The sequence below is a fragment of the Pseudoliparis swirei genome, chromosome 6 (assembly GCF_029220125.1).
Source record: "Pseudoliparis swirei isolate HS2019 ecotype Mariana Trench chromosome 6, NWPU_hadal_v1, whole genome shotgun sequence".
Lineage (NCBI taxonomy): Eukaryota > Metazoa > Chordata > Actinopteri > Perciformes > Liparidae > Pseudoliparis > Pseudoliparis swirei.
This window is the reverse complement of record NC_079393.1, coordinates 25,007,200-25,029,590: the sequence shown is the minus strand read 5'-3', so window position 1 is coordinate 25,029,590 and position 22,391 is coordinate 25,007,200. Positions and strand designations below refer to the sequence as shown.

At 43.9% G+C, this 22,391-nt stretch overlaps 1 long non-coding RNA gene across 1 annotated transcript; it reads right to left on the bottom strand.

Moving 5' to 3' along the window:
- Positions 1–20,857: 20,857 nt before the first annotated feature.
- LOC130195566 (uncharacterized) lies at positions 20,858–22,066 on the bottom strand. The gene is made up of 2 exons (XR_008832088.1): positions 21,772–22,066; positions 20,858–21,652 (listed from the first exon to the last, which is right to left on the bottom strand). It is a non-coding gene; the product is annotated as an uncharacterized LOC130195566 (long non-coding RNA).
- Positions 22,067–22,391: the final 325 nt, after the last annotated feature.

Below are 22,391 nucleotides of genomic sequence, written 5' to 3'. Positions count from 1 at the left end.
CGACTGTCCAAGATGGGGGAGGGCGGTCGCTTTGTAGGCAGCAGCCATGTTAGTGTAAACATGGTCAAGAGTTTTGTTTCCTCTGGTATGGCAGAAGACATGCTGGTGGAATTTTGGGAGTACTGTCTTCAGGTTTGAGTGATTGAAATCACCCGCAACAATAAAAGCAGCCTCCGGGTGTGGAGTTTGCTGTTTGTTAATGGCCCCATGAAGTTCTTTCATTGCTAGCTTCGCATTCGCATCCGGTGGGATATAGGCAGCTGGTGGAAGTGAACTCCCGTGGCAGGTAGAATGGTCTGCACTTCACCATGATGAACTCTAGGTTGGGTGAGCAGTGTCTCCCAAGAGTAACAGAGTCTGTACACCAAGCCTTGTTCACATAGATGCACAGACCTCCACCTCTAGTCTTCCCGGAGCCGTCCGCTGATCTGTCCGCTCGATGCGTGTAGCGTCCGGCTTGCTCGATAAGCGCTATCGATGCGCGTCATGTAGCCATGTTTCGTGAGTATCATGACATTACAGTCCAAAAGAGTTTTACTGTGAGTGAGGCGGAGACGTAACGTCCATTTTATTCACCACTGATCGCGTTAGCGAGGAAAATGCTGGGTAGAGACAGCCGATGTGGTGTTAGCCGTAGCAGCTCTCAGCCCTCCACGCTTACCCGTCTTTGTTTGCGATCTCGACGCTGCCGGCGAGCACTTCTGCCCGCACGAGAAGAGTCCGTAGTCTCCGGTGTTCTGGAGATCTCAGGGATGAGTGGAATACTGGTGATTAAATTGTCCGACAAACATAATCCAATGTCTAAAAGCTCTTGTCGGGTGTACGTACTTAAGGCACAAGTGTTTTGAACAAACAGACCTGAAATAAGCAGGAAGAATACTCAAAAATTGCACAATCTGGAGAGACGCCGGGCCTCGCGTTGTTCATGCGCCGCCATCTTGATGTAACTGGAGCAAACATGACAAGACTACAATGTTACATTAATCCTTCAAAGATGTTTTTGTTTGATGAAGAAATCACAAAAGTATCTCCTGTATCCTGCTTTTTTTGCAATTCATTGCAAGCACATTTGAAAACTGCTTTGCCATTTGCATGACATTTCTGTTGGCCCTTCGTGACACGCTCTCTAGAGAGACAGGCGTTACATCCCACAGCTAGAGATGTAAATGTGCGACATGTCTGGAATCATTTGTTCGATATTTAATGAAGACTGCATCTTCAACACTAGTTGAAATGTGTGTGTGATGTAAACATTGTACCTCATCAGTGTTTTAGAGTCTTTCAGCTTTGTTTTGGTTTTACGTATAACAGTGGATAGACAGTGGATAGACACAGTTCTGATGTATTGATGTAAATGGTTACCGGGTATATAAACAAAAAAACGGTATCAAAACCTCCGTTAAAGCAACACTATGTAACTTTTGTACCTTAAAATAACAGCTTGAAAAAATGGTGCCGCTACAATGACTTTTAATATGACGATTTGCGTCTCCGCTATTGCCATCGGGGGTCTGTGGGGAAATAACTCCGCTATGTAAGATTTTGGAGCCGCCCGCTCCATCCGGCGGATGTACTTCGACCTGCTTTCTGGCAGTGATTACGCAATGTCAAAAAGTGCCACTCCACGCTCGCAGCTCCAGTATAAGGGTAGCTTTTTTATGTAGCTTTTTGGTGTTGTCAACAATATTGTATTCGATCACACGTACTCTACATTTGCAGTCCCCCAAAACAAAAGTAAATGACTGCACGCACCCAAAAAAAGCCGACAAACAGCTGATCGACCAGGCGGAAACATGGCGAGGCGCGCGTTCAATCCCGCTACTTCACCCTAGTCCGGTAGGTGCTGGGCCAGTTCACAGTGTTCCTGCGCAGTCTTCTAATAGTGATCCCGCCCATTGGTATGAATCCAAAATAGAAACAGTCGCCGGATTGCTGCCGTTCTGAGTCCGCCGCCTGTCAGCGCTTCCAAAAAAAAAAACTTCACCTCCCCTCGTCACCTTTTATAACCCGTGACATGTACAAATAATAATAATAATAATATTATAATACAGGACAACACATGATCCCAACTCAATACAAGTGTATGCGAGGCTGCATCTATCGTAACTGGGTATTTACGACACTGAAGTAAACGTTAAATACCTAAAAACCTGAAGGGCGCTAAAAGGAAAAACTACATAGTGGGGCTTTAACAATTTCTTTCAGCCTTCTGCTTACTGCTTCAAACACATGCATCTTCGCTAAGAGCTTAATTTAAAACGCCGATGCATGGACAGAGCTAGCGACGTGCTACTCATCCGTGTTTTAAATTGGGGAGATTTTAGTGATCATGCATGGCTTTGCTTCGAGGTAACCCTGAGTAGTTTTTAATTTTGTGATTGAAGTGTCCCTTGAAAGAAAAAGCTCACATTTCTCATAAAATACACTATTACCCTCAGGTGCCACGTGCTCAAAAGGAGCATGATGCATAAGCTTCTTATCTCCATAACAATTAGCGCCCGAGGCTTTCAGACAGGAAGTAAGAGTTGTTTATGACAGGCAGCGTGGAGAGAGAAGGCACGGAGCGTGTTTGTGAGGCGAGTCATTCTGTGCTGGATCATTTGTCACCGTAGTTTTAATGTTGCACGCAATCATCATTTATGCTTGAGTTAATAATGAAAACAGACTACAATATTTGTAATCATAAGTCAACTTGCTTTATTGTACATTACTCATGCAAAAATAAAACCTGTTGCCGTTTGAGAAAGGAGGCCTCGTGTGAACAGAGGCTTTTCCTGACGCCGTAGCTGTCTGCGTTGCCGAAATGAAACTACCTCTGCGGCTCATTCAGGGGTCTTTAGTCCGACCCGTTGATTGCATACCTCAAGTAAACCGTGGCTTTTTACCACACCTACGAGGCCTTTTCTTCTCTGGTCGAGACTGTCACCGGTCGGGAGAAATTTGTCTACGGCGGCATTCTCCCGAACTTCTTACGCAGAGTCGCCAGAATCACAGGGAATTCTGGGTAAATATCAAGCAGCGCATCTGGGCACCGCCGGTCACACCGTCTCGGCTGTTGCCTGATTATATTTTGTGTCCACTAATGTTTGTTTTCTGGTGAACTCTTGAAACGTTTTATTGGAACTTGTCCAGATGCTACTGTGCCTCACTCTTCCTCCATCCGCAGCCTCCCTTTCATCAAAGTGCGAAACAGGGTGGAAGCCACACCTCCAGTCGCGGGGCTCTAAAAGCACAGGGACACCAAACGTGCATTAGCAGCGGACAGGATTATGTCATCTGCTATTAATATTAGAACCCGTCAGCACAGTGTGGCGAGCTGAGAAACAAGTCGTGCAGAAGGAAGTGATGTCCCATCACCAAGTGGAACCGTATAGCGATATGATCAGGAATTGTTTTTAAATAGAATACTGAGGGACCTCGAGTGTGTATCTTTTGTTTCTGTATTGATGTGTATTCTGATGTGTTTCAATACAGCGGATTTAGAGGAGGCAGTCTCTTTGTGATCACAAAAGAGTTGTGGAGAAATTAGTTTGTGGTTGAAATGCGATTTCACCTCAAACTATGAGGCGTCCTCTGCAAGCTGTGAGCTAAAATGCAGTTTTTTTTTTCAATTCAGTTTATTATGTATAGCCCATTCTCACAAATTATAAATTTGCCTCAGAGTGCTTTACAATCTGTACATATAGACATCCCTGTCCCAGGACCTCACATCGGATCAGGAAAAACTCCCAAACAACCCTTCACGGGGAAAAAAACTGAAGAAACCTTCAGGAGAGCAACAGAGGAGGATCCCTCTCCAAGATGGACAGAACTCTTGTTGCCTGGTGCGTTATATTGGAACTGCGTTTTCTTGAAAAGATGTACTTAACCCTTGTGTTGCCTTCGGGTCATTTTGACCCGATTCAATATTTAACCCTCCTGTCGCCTTCGGGTCAATTTGACCCGATTCAATGTTTAATGTCGGTGTTCTTTCGGGAGTCAACAAACAAACATGAAGTACCTCACACTTAAACTTGGAAAACAATATTAATTCTAATAATTTTCTGGAGATTTTAATAGCTGGGGTCATATTGACCTCAAGGGTAAAATATGTTAGTAAATATAAAGGTAACAGGAGGGTTAAACATTGAATCAGGTCATATTGACCCGAAGGCGACAGGAGGGTGAAACATTGAATCGGGTCAAATTGACCCGAAGGCAACACAAGGGTTAATCCATCGGGATGATGGAAGGTTCACAGAAAAGGAACCACTTTTTTTAGTATGTCCTTGATACAGAGAAAGGGTACCAGAGTTCCCTTTTGAGGTTGTTAAAGGACAAACCAACTCTCTCATCCAAACTGCAAAGATGTGTGAGAAAACACTAATCAGACACAAATAGTATTGCAGCAAAATCTATATGTGAATATGAATTTCCAAAGATGATGAAATTGCACACTGTAAAATATTACCAATTAAGATTTTCGTCACGACACTGGAAAACTCATTTCTTTCTGTAATAGAAACCTACCTTGACCCCGTGTTTGTCTGCAAGACTCAATATGATATTTCAAAGAGTTCTTTTGGAAGGAAAACTTTATCATTCACGCCAACAATCTGACACATTTCCTTGAGAAGCACATCATTTTGGAAACAGTTTAAGAAGAATATTTTGGGCTCTGAAACGTCGACATTCAGCGTATCCAGTGGTTTGCTGAAAAATATAATGTCCCAAAAATTTCTGATGACTGGGTTGGAGTATGAGGTGACATTTTACATTTGTATTTATGTAACGCGTCCCCATACAACGTTGGCTACAATAGCTTACGAAAAGGTTTTCAAATATCTTCTTGCATTTTCCTTGAAAGTCTGCAACTTGTGTCAATTTCATACAGTCTTAAACTTTCATATTCACAGGAAACAGCTGCGTTAAGTTGAGGAAAAGCTTGTCCTTTAGGTTGAAATAACCACAGAAGTGAGGTTATTATAATATGTGGTTTATAAATCATCTAACTTCTCATTTCACAAGCATTCTTACATTATTACATACAGTTTGCTTTTTCCTCAAACACCTCCATATTGCGGCATATACATTTTTTTGGGGGGTATTGCTCTGACGCTGGTTGAGAACAGCCTGATTCATGTGCATTAAAAAATGACTACCCCCGCCAGTAGGACGCTTTGTATAACGAGTGGTGTTTGTGTTGTGACAATGGGGGTCCACTGTCAGGCCTTGGCCATGATGAAGGACATTAGTTGCTATAGAGACTAGATTGAGGTGCATAGGTGCAAAGCCGAACGAATGTAATGGCACGGTCACAACACACTGTTGCAGGTCACAGCAACACACGCAGACCTATAACAGCGTCTGTTGCAGAGGGAGACTTCTGAGCATTTACGTCTAATTGGCCGTGAAGAAGCTTCTTTTCTTTTTTCTTTCTCATCTTGCAGGACATTGACTTGCTTTCATTTCACTGATTTTGTTCCGTCAGCCTAGAATAAAGCACAGTGAACTAGAATGGGCACTCGGTAGAGCGCATACCTTCGCATATCACAAGATTGGGCATTGAATTATGAACATTTTGGCATTAGTTGCATGCCAATTGGATAAGAATTGACCGTGCTATGATAAAAAGAAGATTTTGACCTTTTCATGACCTTTACCTTGACCCGATCGATCACAAAATCTAATCAATTGGTCCCCGGATAATAACCAATCATCCCACAAAATTTTATGCGATTCGGATTAATACTTTTTGACTTATGCGAATAACGCATAGCGCATTGCACGCACGCCACAAATAGATCAAAACATAACCTTCCGCATTTTCAATGCGAAGGTAATAATGGCGTCTTCAATGTTTGTGTTGTGAACATTTATTTATTGCCGAGAATTAAGGACACAAAGGCAATTCATAGGGACCATGTGTAAAGAATATATATATTATAGCTTAGCATAGCCTAGTGTATTGTGCATAAATGTTATGTGTAAAGTGGAAAAACACTGGACGAGAGTTAGAAACATCAGCAGGGCATTCCGGCGCCTGAACTGATCAAAGAAGATAACAGTGACACACGAAAGAACTTTATGCACCAACGCTCACCCTAGATTTGAATAGAACAAAGCAACACTCATGAACAGGAGAGCCACAGAGACAACTACTGAGCGCAGATAAGATAAGGAAAGGTCCAGCTTTGACAATTAATATCCGAATTCAACCACAGCCCTCTCACACACACACACACACACACACACACACACCGACACTGGCCCTTTGTAAATATCCTGGGAACGACCTTCTAGCAACAGTTTGTCCCACTTCGGAAGAGATAAGATTATCTTAGAAAACTCCCCAGCTCAGTCAAGGAAGCTACATGTGAATTCCATCTTCCTTTCTCACATTTTCACAACATATGCTCTCATTGGCTGGCCACAAGAACCAATGAAGGAGCGACAACGGCGGAAGCAGAGGACCAAGGGCCAATGAGAAAACCCCACCCCTTATCTCCTGACCAATCAAAACTGGTCCGATCGGTTATTTAAAATGGCCGAACACTCCGAACCGGCGTCCTTTCTGCAGCGCTGGGGCCATCGGTGACAGCTCTGGATTGGGGTCCATGCGCATGATTGTCTGTGTGTATCCTGATTTTGAATAAACGCTTTATAGAGTTAAAGTAAAAGTCTACCGCTGTCTTTCTTCCAGTGAGTGTCGTCCAGGTGGTGTGTCGCTGTCCAACTCCAACAAATGGTAGCAGACGAATGGTTGTGAAAACCGGTCCAGAGACCTGAGGCGGACAGCACCCGAGAGCCCCGGACGGACCACTGCTTTCAAGGCCCGCTCCGAGAAACTGATCGAACCTGCGCAGGTGTCAAAATAAGGTAAGACTGAACCTGTTTATTTCAAATCAGTCAAATTGAACACTCTAAATTTGATCAGGAGTATTGGATGTGAGTATTGGAACTGCCACATTTTTGAATTAATTTAAATGATAAGATAAAGCGTAAAAAGGGAAATCACGATACAGCCTGGCATAAAAAGTCCTCAACAGGAGGCCAGTTTGATTAAGCTGGAAGCCGAGTTCGAACAGAACCCGCATTAGGAGTCCTCAACAGGAGGCCAGCGGTTAAAGCTGGAAGACGACCCCAGAAGTGTGGGCCGCATAGTGAGTCCTCAAATTGAAGGCTGAGTCGACCCCTGGCAGAAAGTCGACCCGCGACAGAAGTCCTCAAATTTTTCTGAGGCCGGCCACAAGGCTGGAAGTCGACCCCCGACAGTGAGGGCAGAGGGGCGATAGAATAGAAGTCCTCAAATTTTCTGAGGCCGGCCACAAGGCTGGAAGTCGAAGTAGAAGTCCTCAAATTTTCTGAGGCCGGCCACAAGGCTGGAAGTCGACCCCGGCGAAGTGAGGGCCGCATAAGTCCTCAAATTTTCTGAGGCCGGCCACAAGGCTGGGCGACCCCCGGCGAAGTGAGGGCGCATAAGTCCTCACATTTTCTGAGGCCACAAGGCTGGAAGTGAGGCGACACCCAGAAGTGTGGGCGCATAAGTCCTCAAATTTTCTGAGGCGGTCACAAGGCTGGAAGAGCGACCCAGAAGTGTGGGCCGCATAGAAGTCCTCATATTTTCTGTGGCGGTCACAAGGCTGGAAAGCTGACCCAGAAGTGTGGGCGATAGAAGTCCTCAAATTTTCTGAGGCCGGCCACAAGGCTGGAAGACGACCCAGAAGTGTGGGCCGCATAGAAGTCCTCAAATTTTCTGAGGCCGGCCACAAGGCTGGAAGACGACCCGACGAAGTGTGGGCCGCATAGAAATTAAACACGTGTATGCATAAAACTGTGAATGAATGTTGAATACCGGTGGAGAATAAATGTTGTCAAGGTGAATAAATGTTGTCAAAATGGAATCAACAGAGCAAAGTCGAAACCTCACGGTGTCAACGCAAGCTCTGGTCTGTTGAATTGCATGAGTGATACATGAGGATTTATTGTTCTGAAAGGCACGTTGTCAAGTAAGAACACATTGTATGGCAATTGTGTACTACGTTTAAGAGCAGTTACGAGATTGAGATTGAGGATACTGAGAAACAACGAGGTAACTCGGCTTAACACGGCAAAAAATACAAGAGCAGAAAGGAGGGGGAGATCAGCAGAGCTGCGCCCGCGGAGAAAGCACGCGCCTTCACAGAACAGCAGCCCCTCCCCTCCCCACTTAGCTGCGCGAGCCGTTCTCCACTGCAGGCACCCAGAGCGAGCCAAGATGAGAGCAGAACAGAGCAAGAACAGTAACGGAAGAATTCCTTTTGAAGATAACTATTAATTAGTAGAGTGTGCGACCATCTTTTACTTTTGAAATGATTTTTAAAGAAATGCATTGTTTTGCCAAATTTTTAATTTTCTTTAAATTAACTAATCAGTTGACCGCTAGCATTGGTCGGTAAATTGAGAATTCTAATTCAAAGGTTGTAGGTTATTCAGTTTTAAATTGATCCCCTTTATTATTTTATATAGTCATCTATTTTATATTTTTAGTATACTTTTTCCTCAGTCTCTCTTAAAGATTTGACCCCTTTCAAGCATAACTGCAGTTTATTTTGTTTTTTCAGCCACAAGGCATCTCTCTTAGCAGTTCAGATAAAAATAATAAAAGAAAAAACTGAGAAAAAGGTTGATGTTTCTAAGATAATGATGATGCCACCATTTGATGGTGAGGGATGAGCAGCTTATTTAGGTAGAATCAGAGAGTTGTAGAACGACAAACTAGGGAAAGATTTCCTTGAAGATAACATGACTGAACAGTTTTTAGGTTATCAATAGAATCATCAGTGACTGTGACCATACAGACCGAACTGAAAGGGATAGGACTAAAGTACATGAACTTCTATGACTGGGAAGCTCAGGTCAGACGACAAACAGATAAAAATAAACAGAGCAGAGAAAAGATGACCTGACCAAAGCAGAAGTAAATGGCACAAGCCACAGTGCAGCAGACAGCAGCACAACTACATGGACCTTAAGTCCCGTATCCAGCTCCTCCTCCAAATCCATAAGCACTGATCTATCAACAGCCACAGCAAGCCACGTTTGCACCGCTTCAAGCTTAGTTCCCTCAAACCTTATGTCCCGCAACAGGCGGGTCAGCAGCCCATAAATGGGGCCCACAATAGAGAGAATATGCGTAAAAGAAGCCCGTTCAGGAGTAAGAGGGGTAACAACTGGGGCAACGGAGGCTTTAGACGAGTATTAATAAATTTTTAATTATAGTCAGGCTGGACATCGGGCTAATTTTTGTCCTTATCCACCACAGGGTTAAGCAGTCTCAGTCAGGACCACTTCAGTACTCTCATAATGTCTAACCCCGCCATAACAAGCACCCAACACATAGCCACAGCCACAAGGCAATAGTGATCCACGGCACCAGGCCTGGACCAGAGACACAAAATTAGGCGTGCCCAGATCCAACAGCTGACAGCGAACTGTATCCACTGAACAGAAATGTGCCACACCCACTAGTCACCCAATGATTCAACTGGAGACTAAAGAGACACTGAACAGGAAGCAAAGGGTCCGGTGGGACAGAGTAGATGATGATGACATCACACCTCTGCATGACAACAGCCAGCAGTGGAGACTTTGGTTCAAAGTCCTGCATCCCTACTCGCCACCAGGGACCAAAGACATTGTGCCCTTAACTCCTCCTTGATACAAGATGAGATCTGAGATCCTGAGGGACTGCCTGCAACACGAGATTGAGGTTCGTGAAGACCCAGCTGAGGAGGCTTGGAGATCGATGCAGAGAAGCAAGGAGTAGCAGCGGCTCGTGAATGAACACCAGAGTTGCAGATTGTATGCAGTCGTTGACACCGCAGCTCCACATCACAGTGTTGGTCCAGAGTGGAGGCACAGAGAAGAACAATGGTGAAGGCAGAGGTTGAGGCTACGGACTGGGTGCACACACAAAATTAACACTTTCATTACTCCACATTTGAGAACATGTAAAGAACTGCACACACATCGGAGGTCCAGTTAATATTAGAGACACATGCTGAGACACATGCTGAGACACATGCTTAGACACACACATAGTAGAGAGAACACTGATCATGGGGACACTGACAACATGCGTAACTTATTTCAAGACACTTTGTGGACTAAAGGGTGAACTGATGTGTGACTGATTCCGATGGCTCCCATAGAGATAGAGTTAAAACACGCGTACGATTCCAATTAAATCGTCACCAGCATCCCTTAAGGATGGAACAAACTGTAGATATAGTTTTTTAAACCATAGCATGGTTGTTATAGGCAAGTGTACTGGAGAGGACGAGGGCTCCCTGGAATACATTAATTACTTAATTTCCTAAACCTGGAAAATGGGCCTTGATATGGGGCCAATAAATAGATCTGTACACCGTTCTTCAATAATTAGGCCGACTTATTATGATCAGATCAACGTGCTAATTTTTTGTTTTAATACTGTACATGGGGTAAAAAGTGCGAGTCGGATTAACCAAGGGCCAGGTCAAACTAAATTTTTTCTTGTTCCTTTGTGAGAAGACACGAGGTCAGTGGGGGTGAGACACATTGGCATAGTAGAGGACGCCATTACGATTTGGATTAGCGCCGGGGATTAAGGGTTTCGTGTGGTTGGTTGGAAATTACATCCGACACACCAGAGTTACATGCTGCTGCTGTTTTCACCAACACATTTTTGACAATTTGGATTTAAGAGATATTTTTCTTTGAGTACTATTGCCAGTGTTGAAGATATAGTGTTGGGTTTACTATTGATTTCTGATAAACAATAGTGGTTATTATTACAGTAAATGCCGTTAGGCTTACGAGTAATTGATTTCTCATCACCCTTTCAAAACTGAGTTTTTATTTTTTAATTTTTATTTTAGTCGGTTTCAAAGGATAGTTTTGGGTTTACTGTTTTTTGGAAAAATAGTGGTTATTAATAAAAATTCCTTGGTTCAAATTGATTTTACAAGAAACAAACCGGTTTAAAAAAATTTTTGGGTTTTGTTTTTTAAAAAAATTTTTCTCCCTTTACGTAGTTAAAAGTTTTGGTGTTAAGAAAAGCCCCAACAGTTTAAAGGAGTTTTGCTTGAAAAATTTTTATTTCTTAAATTTTTTGTTTTTAAAAATAACGTTTTTCCCTTTTTTACGGAAAAAAATTTAAAAAAAAGGGTGTTGACTGTTTTTAAATTTCCCTTAATTTTTTTTAACCAAAGAAAAGGCCCCGGTTTTGAAAATTGGGAAAAAAAAAAAAAAATTTTTTAAAAATAAACTTTAATTTTAAAGTTTTTTGTTACATTTACATTTCAAGTTTTAACAGCACCCGACCCCAAAAAAAAGGTTGAAAAAATGTCCAACTTTTAAAAATGGTTTTTGAAAGGAGGGGTTTTGATTGGGCATTTTTTAGAATTTCCGGTCAATTTACTTTCCACCTTAAACCCACACCCGACCCCTTTAACCCCCCCAAAAAAATTGACGAAAAACATCCCCCGGGGCGAATCCCCAAAAGGTTGCAGAGAAAATTTTTGGGAGCAAAAAAAAAAGGGGGCTGGCAGGGTGGCCCCAAGGAGTGAATGTCGGGGGTCAGCTTTTAACCAAAAATTAAATTTTTAAAAAAGCAACATTAAAAAAACTGGGGACATTAAGGAAAAGTTAGCCCAACACAGGGATGTGCAACAAACAAAAATTCTTCAATGATGGTTAAAAACCCAAAGGGGCTTTTTGGGTTTTTCCCCTAAGCCCCGGGTTACAGAGAGGAGGAAAAACAATCCTGCCCTTGGGGAAAATTTTAGAGTATTTGGGGAAAAAATTGAAAACCCGAAAAGAAAAATTTGGTTGGTAAGAATTGGGGCCGTGAGAGTCATTTTTTGGAACCCGGGCGGGGGACTCAGGGTTAAAAAAAATTTGGAATTAAACCAGGTTGGAAATTTTAAATGAAATTAAATTACAATTTTAGGGGGGTCAACATTGAACCACTTGAAATTTTCCCCCATTCCAACAGGGGTTAAAAAACACAAAAGTGAAAAATTTAGGACGAGGGCTCCCCGAATTTTGGGGGCCAACCCCCAAAGGCCCCAAAAACTTAAAGGGGCCCCTGGGAAAAGCAAAAGTTTTAACCCCCGGGGTGCCCCGCCCAAAGGGAAATCATGTGAATTTAGGGCCCTGCCGACAATGGAAAAAAAGGGGAAAAAAAGGGCCCGAAGGACGATGGAAAATTAAGTTGAAAACCAGGAATTTTAAAGGGCCCCCGAAGAGGAAAAACCCGGAAAAGAGGAAAAACAGGAAAAAAAAGAGGAAAGAAAGGGAAAAAAAAGGGGGAAAGGGCCCAAAAAAAGGTTTGGAATGACGGGAAAAAAAAGGGGAAGAAAGGAGCAAAAAGGGGGGCCGGATGCAAATGGTTATCAGGATGCCAACCTGCTACTCACCACCCGCTAGGATGCAAGACCCCCCCCTGACCACTCTCAACCCCCTCTTTTTCCCCGACACCTGCACATTACAGATTTAAAAACACAGACCCTCTTCCCTAGGATGGAAGATCTAAGAGGGGGATTGGGGGAAATGAAAAAACCACCCCAAATTCCCCTCCCTAAAGGGGGAGGAAGGGGCCCTTGAAATAGGGTTTTGCCCCCGGGCCCCCGTTTTAACCCAAAACCTTTTCCCCTTTAGGGACCTTAACAAGGAAGGGGAAATATTTCAGGAGCCATTCACCCAAATGGCAAAAGCTTTAAACAGGGAACGGGAAAAAACAATAGCCAACTTAGGGGGCCAAACCCCCTGGGGCAAGTTATAAAGGGGAAAATAAAACCCGAAAGGGGTTCCCATCCCGGGAATTTGAAAAGAGGGGAAAATTTGTAAAGGAAAAATTTTTAAAACTTGCAACCAGAAAATTTTGCCTAAATTTATGTTAAAGTGGAAAAAATTTAAATTAGGAAAAACCCCCAGGGCATTTTTTTTCCTGAACTTTCAAAGAAAAATCCCGTTTACAAAAAGAAACCCCCTTTTTCACCCAACCTATAGGGTTTGAATAAACAAACCCTAGCAAGGGCCAAGAAGGGCAACTTTTTCTAACCCGAAAGATAAAAAAGGGAGTTTTGGGAAATTTAATTAATCCGTTAAAAGGGCCCTTTTTAAAAAACCCCCCAAAACGGGTTTTTAAATTTCCTCCCACCTTTTTAAAAGGAAACCCAACCTAGGGAAAGATTTAAATTATTTTAGAAAAAAAAATTTTTAAATCAAGGGCCCAAGGAAGCCCACTTTTTTGGTTTCCATTTCCTTTTAAAACTTTTCCCCCAACCCCCTTTTTATGCCTGGGAAGGGCCCCAAAGAAAGGGGCGCCCCCAAGGGCGGAAACAAGGGAACAAAGGGCCAATGAAAAAAACCCCACCCCATCTCCCTGACCCTTTGAACCGGGCCCATCGGCCCCCTTTAAAAGGCAACAACCCGGAAACCGGCCTTTCCCAAAAAACCCCCTCGACAGCCGGAGGGGGTCCAGCCCGAGGCCAAAATTGGACCCGACCTGAAAAACCCCCAAAGGGTGAAAGTAAAGCACCGGTGTCCCTTTTCCCGGTGAAGTTCCCCAGGTGGGGTGCCCCCCCTGCCAAATCCAACACCTTTTAAATTCAAATGAAAATTTCACAGAAGACTGCTTCCCAGGTGGAAAACTTGGGTTTGGTCTACCAAATCTTAAGGGCCAAAAAACCCCCAAATTTCCTTTTTTAACAAGAACTTCCCGGTGGTTTCATCTTATCCCAGAAAAAAAATTTTTTTGGGGACCCTTTTAAGGTTTTCAAAAGCTAAACAACAGGAGACCGGAAATTTAATTTTGGCCGGGCCCTACAAAATTTCCCCAAAAAGGGTAAATTTAAAGGGCAACAAATTAAAAAGGGGGGTTGAAAATTTTTTAATTCGTTTTAATTTTTGGGGATTAAAAGGGGGGAAGGGGGGGCCCGTTTAAAGAAATTGGGGGAACAATGCTGAAAACCCCGAAGGCCCGTCCCAAAAAAGAAAAGGGTTTTTTTGGAAAACCCTTGAAACCCCGGCATATGAGGGAAAAAAGTGGTTTTAAACCCAAAGAAACTTTTTAATTCTATTCCAAAGGAAAAAAACCCCAAACGAAAATTAAATTTTTCCCTTCAAGGGCCCCCCCCGAAAAAAAAAACCCCAATCTTTTTTTTAATATTGGTCCTTTGCCCCAGACAGGAACCCGCACCCCAACCTTTAAAGTCGGAAGGGGCCTTTAAAAAAATTTAATAATTTTTAATTTTTTTCAATTTTAAAAATTTTCAGGGACAACTCCAAGCCCGGGGGGAAGAAATTGGCAGCTTTTTGTCTTAACTGGCTAACCCTTTCCCTGGGAAATTTTTAAAGGCTCATTTGCCCCTTTCCTGGGGAGCCATCCCAGACTCCAGTCCCAGGTTTTTGCCGTTTTTAAACGGTTATAAAGAGTAAACCACAACCTTTTTTAATGAGTGCTCCCCTTTTCGGAAAAAACAAAAAAAAGCACAGGGGGGGCGAAAAAATCACTTTTAATTTTTGCCGAGCCAAAAGGGGGAAAACCAAAGGAAACCCTTTGGCTAAGTTTCCAGGGGAAATTATTTCCAAAACATTTTTTTGTTTAACCCAAAAAAAACCGTAAACCGGGCCCCCCCCCCCCCCCCCCCCCCCCCCCCCCCCCCCCCCCCCCCCCCCCCCCCCCCCGGGGGGGGGGGGGGGGGGGGGGGGGGGGGGGGGGGGGGGGGGGGGGGGGGGGGTTGTTTCGAAGCCTTTAGTTAGTCCAGTGCATCCATCGATCTCCAGGGAGATTAGGACGAGCATTATCTCTCAAAACATATCCCTCTGAAAACAAAAACACACACAATCTTTTCTCTCTTGTAATGATTTCGGAGTCTTTGTCATCAGCCATTGGAATCACCCAATTATTAATAATTTGGGGAAAAGTCCTTCTGAAAAGAAGGACTTGAATATTCATTTATTACAGCTTCTAAAGAAGCATTTGAAACCCATTTGAGACGCTTATCTGGGAACAAGACATATGTTGATGACACTGCTTTATGCTCTATTGGTCATCAGAACTCGTTCCTGGTATGTTTAGATGCATCACTTCACACCTTTTCCTACAATATGGCTCCTCTGATGACTCAATGTCACCCATCCTTTTGTCCCACTTGTTTGGTTCATACATAGGGAGTTGTGTGTATAGGATCCACATACTCATGAGTGTCATCCATGGTTCGTCCTGATCTTGACAGTACAGTGATCCTTGGATCGGTCATGAAATATCATGAGCTACTTATCCTGGGTCGAGACGGGCTCATGAACATTAAAGTCAGGCCTTTAGGTCCAAGACATCCCCTGGGCCAGGTAGAGGCCGGCGGGCATCACGATCCATGCAATTCAGATCCCTTCCACAGGTCAATGGGTGATGTGGGCATCGGAGGAGTGGTGAGAAGTTTCCCACAATTTTTGAATTTCTTTGTGAAATTGCTTCTGTGGGGTTCGGAATACCCACAAACAGTTTAGTGGAAAAAGTGGGTACCATTGTGCAAATCAAGCACGAGATCTGCGGTCCACATCAGCTTTTTTCCATTAGAACATTTATGACAGGTTTTGTCCAAGCAACATAATCATGGTTAGTTGAAGATTTTGTCATAAGATCTCTCGTCTTCTTTGAGCCATCAATTGGTTTGGGACCAGTCTGTCCTCTCCTTTTGTGAAAATCCACTTTTAGTCCTTGCAGGCACATAGCTTCGACGCAAATTCAGCTTTGCGACGGGGAAAGTGTGATAACAGGTATTCTGATTGAGATTATGACATCTTGTATTTGTGTCTGATGCCTTTTAAAGGGTAATCAGGTATCCCCATTTAAATCTTGGTAGGAAGCAACATTGTCTTGTGCAGTGGAATTCAGTTGGGCATTTAACAGTAACATACAGCTTGGGCATATGAATGCATCAGGTTCATGAAACATCCAGGTGCAATGTAATGCCTGTGTCCTAACATACTATAGGTGGAAATCAGAGACTGTCTTAGAACATGGAGTTTAGTGGACAGGCTGGAACATCTTAGAATAAGAGAACTCAGCTTGTGAGGCGTAAAGCTGATGCAAAGGTTCGGTATGGTATAGGAAACTTTCAATTCCTAATTTGAGAATTGGATTTTGGGGAAAGGCCCCTTTATTGGGAACAGGTTATGTTGACATTTTCAGGCTGGTTTTAAGGAACAGATTCTTTTGCTTATTTTAGCAGTTTTGAGAAAACCCTAACTGTTCCGACCAAAGGGGGGGGGGAAATTTTTTATCAAAACCCTTTTAATTTTACGGGGAAAAATTTTTTAAAATTTTGCCAAAGTTTTCGTAAAAAATTTAAAAAAAACGAAAAAAAAAACCCCTTTTTTTTCCTTTTGTAAAAACAGGTAATTTTATTTTTAAAAATTTTTGAAAAATTTTGGTTTAAAATTTTTTTCTTTTCCCCAAAAAAAATTTGGGTTGAAAATAATTTTGAAAAGAGCCATCTGTTTTGTGTCTGTCGGTTTTTAAAAAGCGTCGGTGTCTTTTTCTGCTAGTTGTAGCTTTAACAGTCTTGTGGCCATCTTTTCGTTGTTTGCCTTCTCCTCTTGTTCATCTTCGAGGTGTTCGGCAATGAAGTGGCTCATGTAGTCCTTCCATATCTCATAGGTGACATGTTTGATGCCCACCGTCCGGTACATTTCTTTGGTGAGTTTGGGTGGAAGTCCTTTTATCACCGCTTCCTTCCATATATTCATAGAGGTGGAATCTCTGTCGTGTCTGGTGCCTGTAGCTGCTTCCCAGGCTTCTGCTGATCGGGATATGTAGGTATCACCGTCTTCATCTGGTCTTAATTTGATGGCAGACAGGTTGGCCATGTCGGGGGTAAAGGGCCACCGTGTTCTGATGGCAGCGAACAGGTGTATGTTGACAGTGTCCACATCTTGGCTGTTATTGGCAGACGAGCAGCCAGCATCTCTCTCCAGGTCTTCTAGCTCTCTCAGCGAGGAGCATTTTGCCAGGATTGCCCTCATGTCTCCGACTGCCAAGGGGATCCCGGTGGTGGCAGCGTCGAGTGCCTTTATCCAGGGGACTCCTCCTTTCGATATGGGTGGCAGCTGGTCCGTGATGTAGTGCATATCCCTTGGGCCGTACGGCTTGTACTGGGTGACACCGGTGCTTGTTGTGATGAGTGGGGCTTGGATTTGTTGTTGTTCCGCTTTGTTTTGGGGGCTCTCTGTCTGTGGCAGCGGTCTTGCATGGGGGCTTGTATGTCCGTAGTTGATGCTGGAAGTCATCTGTTGGCGGAGTCTGCTTGGCTCTCCGAGGGGGCCTAGTTCTCTGGTCCAGCTTGTAGGCACGTTCAATGTGCCCTTGAAGTCCAATTGTTGGGATAAGTCTTGCATCGGGTGTTGTGGTGCAGAGGGCAGACTCATGAATGCAGCTCCATTGTTGACTGCAGGGGCTGAGGGGCAGGACTGATAGGTCTGGGGTAGACATGGGGGCAGGGTGGTCCTAGGTGTCAAAACATGTGGATTGGCCGGGGGGTAGGGGTGGGGAGCTCTAAGCATCGAGCCATCTTGCTGGGCTGGAGGAAGGGGCGGTGGAGCTCTGAACAGCGGGACATCTTGATGAGCTGGAGGATGGGGCTGGGGGGTCTGTACTGGGGGTGGGGCTCGATGCAGCACTAATGGGGGAAAAGGAGTTTTTTCAATTGCATCTAGCTTCCAGTGGCATCTGTGGCTGGGCTCTGGGCTGAGCAGGGGATGGCGGGGCAATTCCTCTTGAATAACCTTTCTGGATGGTAAAAGTGGTGTGCTATCGCTGTCTGCACTCCACCTGCCAAGCTCCCTTTCAATCTGTGTTGAGTTAATCAGCTGTGACTCCATCTCCTCCCTGTGTCTCCTTGCCTGTTCTCTCCTGTGAAGCTGTTGCTCATCTTTCTCCCTCTCCTCATCTCTTCCTTTCTTTTCCAACTTTCTTCAACTTTCTTCCTCTCCTCGTCTCTCCTCTCCTCGTATTTCCTCTCCTCTTCTCTCCTCTCCTCTTCTCGCTGTTTCTCACGTACTGTAACTTTCTCCCTCTCCTCTTCCTGACGTCTAACTCTTTCTCCCTCCTCCTCTCGCTGTCGCTCCCTTGTCCTGGACTCAGCTAAATCCTTATGTAGCTGTGTGACCACGCTACGTAGGTCTGTGGTGTCTGTGCTGTCTGCAGTGAGGTCTGTGCTGTACTCAAACTCAACTCTGCCTCCTTTTAGTTCAACTACTGGGGCCATAAAGTGGGAGTCATCTCTCCTAGGTGTGCTATTTGCATATGGGGGAGGGTACTGCTCTATGTTGGGGTAAATGGAGGGGGTGGGGGCCAGGCTTGGTTCCGGGGCTGCTTCTTTATCCAGTGCAGTTCTGATCCAGGTTCCAATCAGGGGAGCTTCTTCTTTGGGGACGTTCGGGGGTGCTGTTCCTTGCTGCTGGGCTTGAAGCTGCCTTGCTTTGGTGTCCTCATGGATTGCCATACCATGCAGCAGACGTCTCGCTTGCACCACAGCGTCATTGGCTTTGGCGCTCTCTGCTGGTCGGGATCGGAACCACTTCTTCTCTTGCTTCTGGTCTTCTGCTGCTTTGACACGGAGTTTAAGCACTCTCATGAGTGTAAGTTTCTGTTCTTCGGTGGGCCCCTCCAGGGTCGTTATATCCAGTAAACCCTCTGCATACCATTCCTGTACATGCTTCCTCAGCTTCTTGTAGTGGTGCAGTCTGTCGGCTTTCTCCACCATATTCATGGCAGCGTAGAGAACGTTCTCTATCCAAGTGACAGGGGTGTTGATTGACGTCGATTCTGACATTGTTAAAGGGATCAGGTACTGATAGGCTTAATATATGTAAGGAAATGTAAATGTAGAGCACAGGAAAATCCTAAAAAATTTCAGATCAAAATCATTCAAAAAATCGTCAATCGATTTTTCGAAAGAAATTGAAAGAAAATTTATCCTACACTATGTGTCTAATTGTGGGTGCGGTGCAGTTGGGACAAATACAAATTAGGTAACCAATAGTTATACAGTGAAATTTTAACCGCATACAAATAAATGGTAATTTATAAATGGGAAAAAAATTTAACCATCAAACTATGGGAAAACGGTGTTATATGAACCAAATGTTGTATCTTCTGTGAAATAATAGAAGCTGTTAATTTAAGCAACACTGCCAGTCATGAATAAGACAACCACAGAAATCCAAAAACGCCAATCCACGGAAAAGCAATGATAAATCAATAACACAAGGCAAACGTCAATAATTGAAACTCAAAAATCGACAATCTGTCAAAGGCAACTGATAAAACACAAACTACTCCACAAACAAGCAATAATGCGAAATCAAGCAATCCACTGTAATCCCAAAATGGCAATATTAATCAAACAACAAGAAACTCTATTCAACAGGTAATCCTTAGCACGCCTCCTTCCACAAGCAGTAGTCGGCGCCACCTCGAATGTGTAATGGCGTCCTAAGTTATGTAAATGTCTTACAACCCCCACAACATGTGGTCGAACAGGGCCAAAATGTCCCTCCTCTCAGCTAACACAAAATGGTGGATTTAACACAGGACAAACATAAAACAAAAACACGCTGTACTTTTCGTATCCAAGTGGATCAGAGGGTCCCCTTTTGTGAATCGGCTAAAACCACAGACACGAGCAACCTCACTGATTTATGCGGTCTAATGATCTTGTAACTGCGACGTTCGTCGACGTCCGCCTAGCTTACGTTATGTAATTTTAATCTCGTAAATAGCAACGTTCACGCACTAACTTAGGATATTATATTAGATATCTAGCGTGGTCTTAGTGAGACCCCGCGTCGTCTTCGTCCGATTAAACTATGTGCGCCAAACTACCAAGCTAATGCTACAGTCACACCTCTAGGCCACAATGGGGGTAATGATCCTTGTCCACGAACTGCCACGCAACTGCACACTTATCAGAATTGTCAGCATAAGACCCGAACATCTACACTGCAACTTGACAGCCACTATATTGGTCCTGCTTGTAGTACTAACTTCTCTTGCACATCAACTAGCCGCAAGTCTTGTCTACAAAAACGTGTTACTCACAAAACAAACGAACAACGAGGAGCGCACAATATGACAAAAAATATGCACTAAATAAACGTTAAGCACACACACAAACGCTGTTGCAGCAGCGACACACCTGATGTAACGCGCACACACAGGCAACACTCTCCACGTGGCCACACACACTCGAAACAAGGCCACACACACTCCAACAAGGTACCGCGTAGAAAGACGTGAAAAGAGTGGAACAAATCTCTACAATCACACAAGGAACGACGGAAAAGAAAACAGATACAATTCACGTGGAAGGCGTGAGACCAACGATTACGAGGAACGCACAATAGAAAGACAAACCAACACACAGCGAGGAACGTAAAAAGAAAAGAGAAACAATTCACGTGGAAGGAGTGAGACAAACGATTACGAGGAACGCACAATAGAAAGACAAACAAACACACAGCGAGGATTGTTTGTTAAACTCCCCGGTCTGGCTTGTGCCCTACGTCGTGTTTCGACGGTACAATAGTTTAAATTTGTCTCTGAGTTCGCTCCCCACCGCTCCACACGCTAATATCTCTGTAGTAAGCTATGCAGAATTCGAACAAACCGGAACTGCGTACCGTGTGTTGTAGTCGGCCGACTCGCCTGGAGCGGCGTGGAGTTCCCTCAGGTTCTCAGAGACACGAGGCGCGCTCCAACATTTCTTCGTGGTTTCCAATTGAAGAGTTAGAGAGTCGTCATGGGGCACCTCGCGCTCGATGGAAAATCAGGACTGGATACGATGAATCAAGTTTAACAGTATTTAATGGCAAGGAGTATAAACGAAAGTTTAACAAATAATCCAAAGCTCACGATCGTGGGTTCCGTGATGATGCGAGGCTCCGCAGGTACAATGCTTCAAGAAACAAGTGTTGCTGCCTAACCGGCATCAGGACGAAAGAGAGCGAGTTCCCAAATGCATCGTGTTTTAGTAACAACATCAGCCAATCACCTATTCTCACAGGTTAGTCCCACCCTTAACACCTTCTCGTTGGTTCAAAGTCTCACTAGAACAATGAGGGGTCGAATGTCATGATCCCCCGGTCAAGATGTCATCCCCGGTCAAGTATTTTCACAACAAAAGTTCCGTCCACCATTCTGTCAGCATTAGTCACTTTCACAATAAAAGTCCCGTCTATTGTCTGAGTCACTTTCACGGGCTTCAACCGGCTCCAACAGTTCTAAAATAATACTAGACTAACATTCACTCCATGCACATACATAACATTACTTCTTGCCATCGACATATGCATAGAGTAGACATTACCCCTATGCTTCATAATACATTAACAACAATATCAATATTCTCCCTAATATTTCCCGTTATAATATCTTTCTATATGTATTAATTTAAAGCATAAGACCTCTCTGTACATGTGCAATATCAAAATAAACTATTACAACCTAACAACCGCCAGGAGTTCATGAAGACCAGAGCGGTGGCAGAAATTCAGTCACTGTTGGAGGTGCAAGCTCCAATGGTCACAGAGCCACACACAAACACAGAAGTTGCAGCTGACGGTGCTGAAGCTGCTGATGTACCTGTTGAGAGGCAAGCCAAGAGGGTGAAACGGAGCCTGGGAAGCTTTTTCAAAAAGGCCTCCGATGGCACAGCCGCTCTCGCTGACAGAAAGGCCATCGAAGTGGAGCTGAAAAGTTACCTGCAGACAATGCAGGTTGATGGAGAGACTGACCCACTGGACTGGTGGCGGCTGTACCAAACTAATTTTCCAAGGTTGGCAAGACTCGCCCAGAAATATCTCTGCATCCCGGCCACAAGTGCTCCTTCTGAAAGGGCATTTAGCATTGGTGGTAACATAGTTACATGCCATCGGTCTCTGTTGAAGCCAGAGACTGTGGACAAGCTTGTGTTCCTGGCGAATAATCTTTAGACCTGTAACAACTGAAAAACGGTGTAAACACAAAATCTCAGTGAGTTCCCATTCCTAAGATTTGTTGTTTTCTGTTCTTTGCATCTTTTTTACCTACATTTGGTGCGTTCTGCACGGTTTTGCACTTTTTACTGTCTATGGCACTACTGTTAAGAAATTTTATACTTGAAAGTAAACATGTTCTTTAGTTGACATATATGTCCCTTATACTGGAAGTGTATTCTTTATTCAAAAAATGTATTATACTAATTTCATGTTCATTTCAAAATTGTATGTGTGCACAATAAATGTTCTCAAAACGACATACTAAGTTTCTTTCTTCTTTTGTTTTATACATTTAGCAGTTTGGCTTTCCTTAGAGTCTATGTAACCTGTTCTGAAATGGTTCT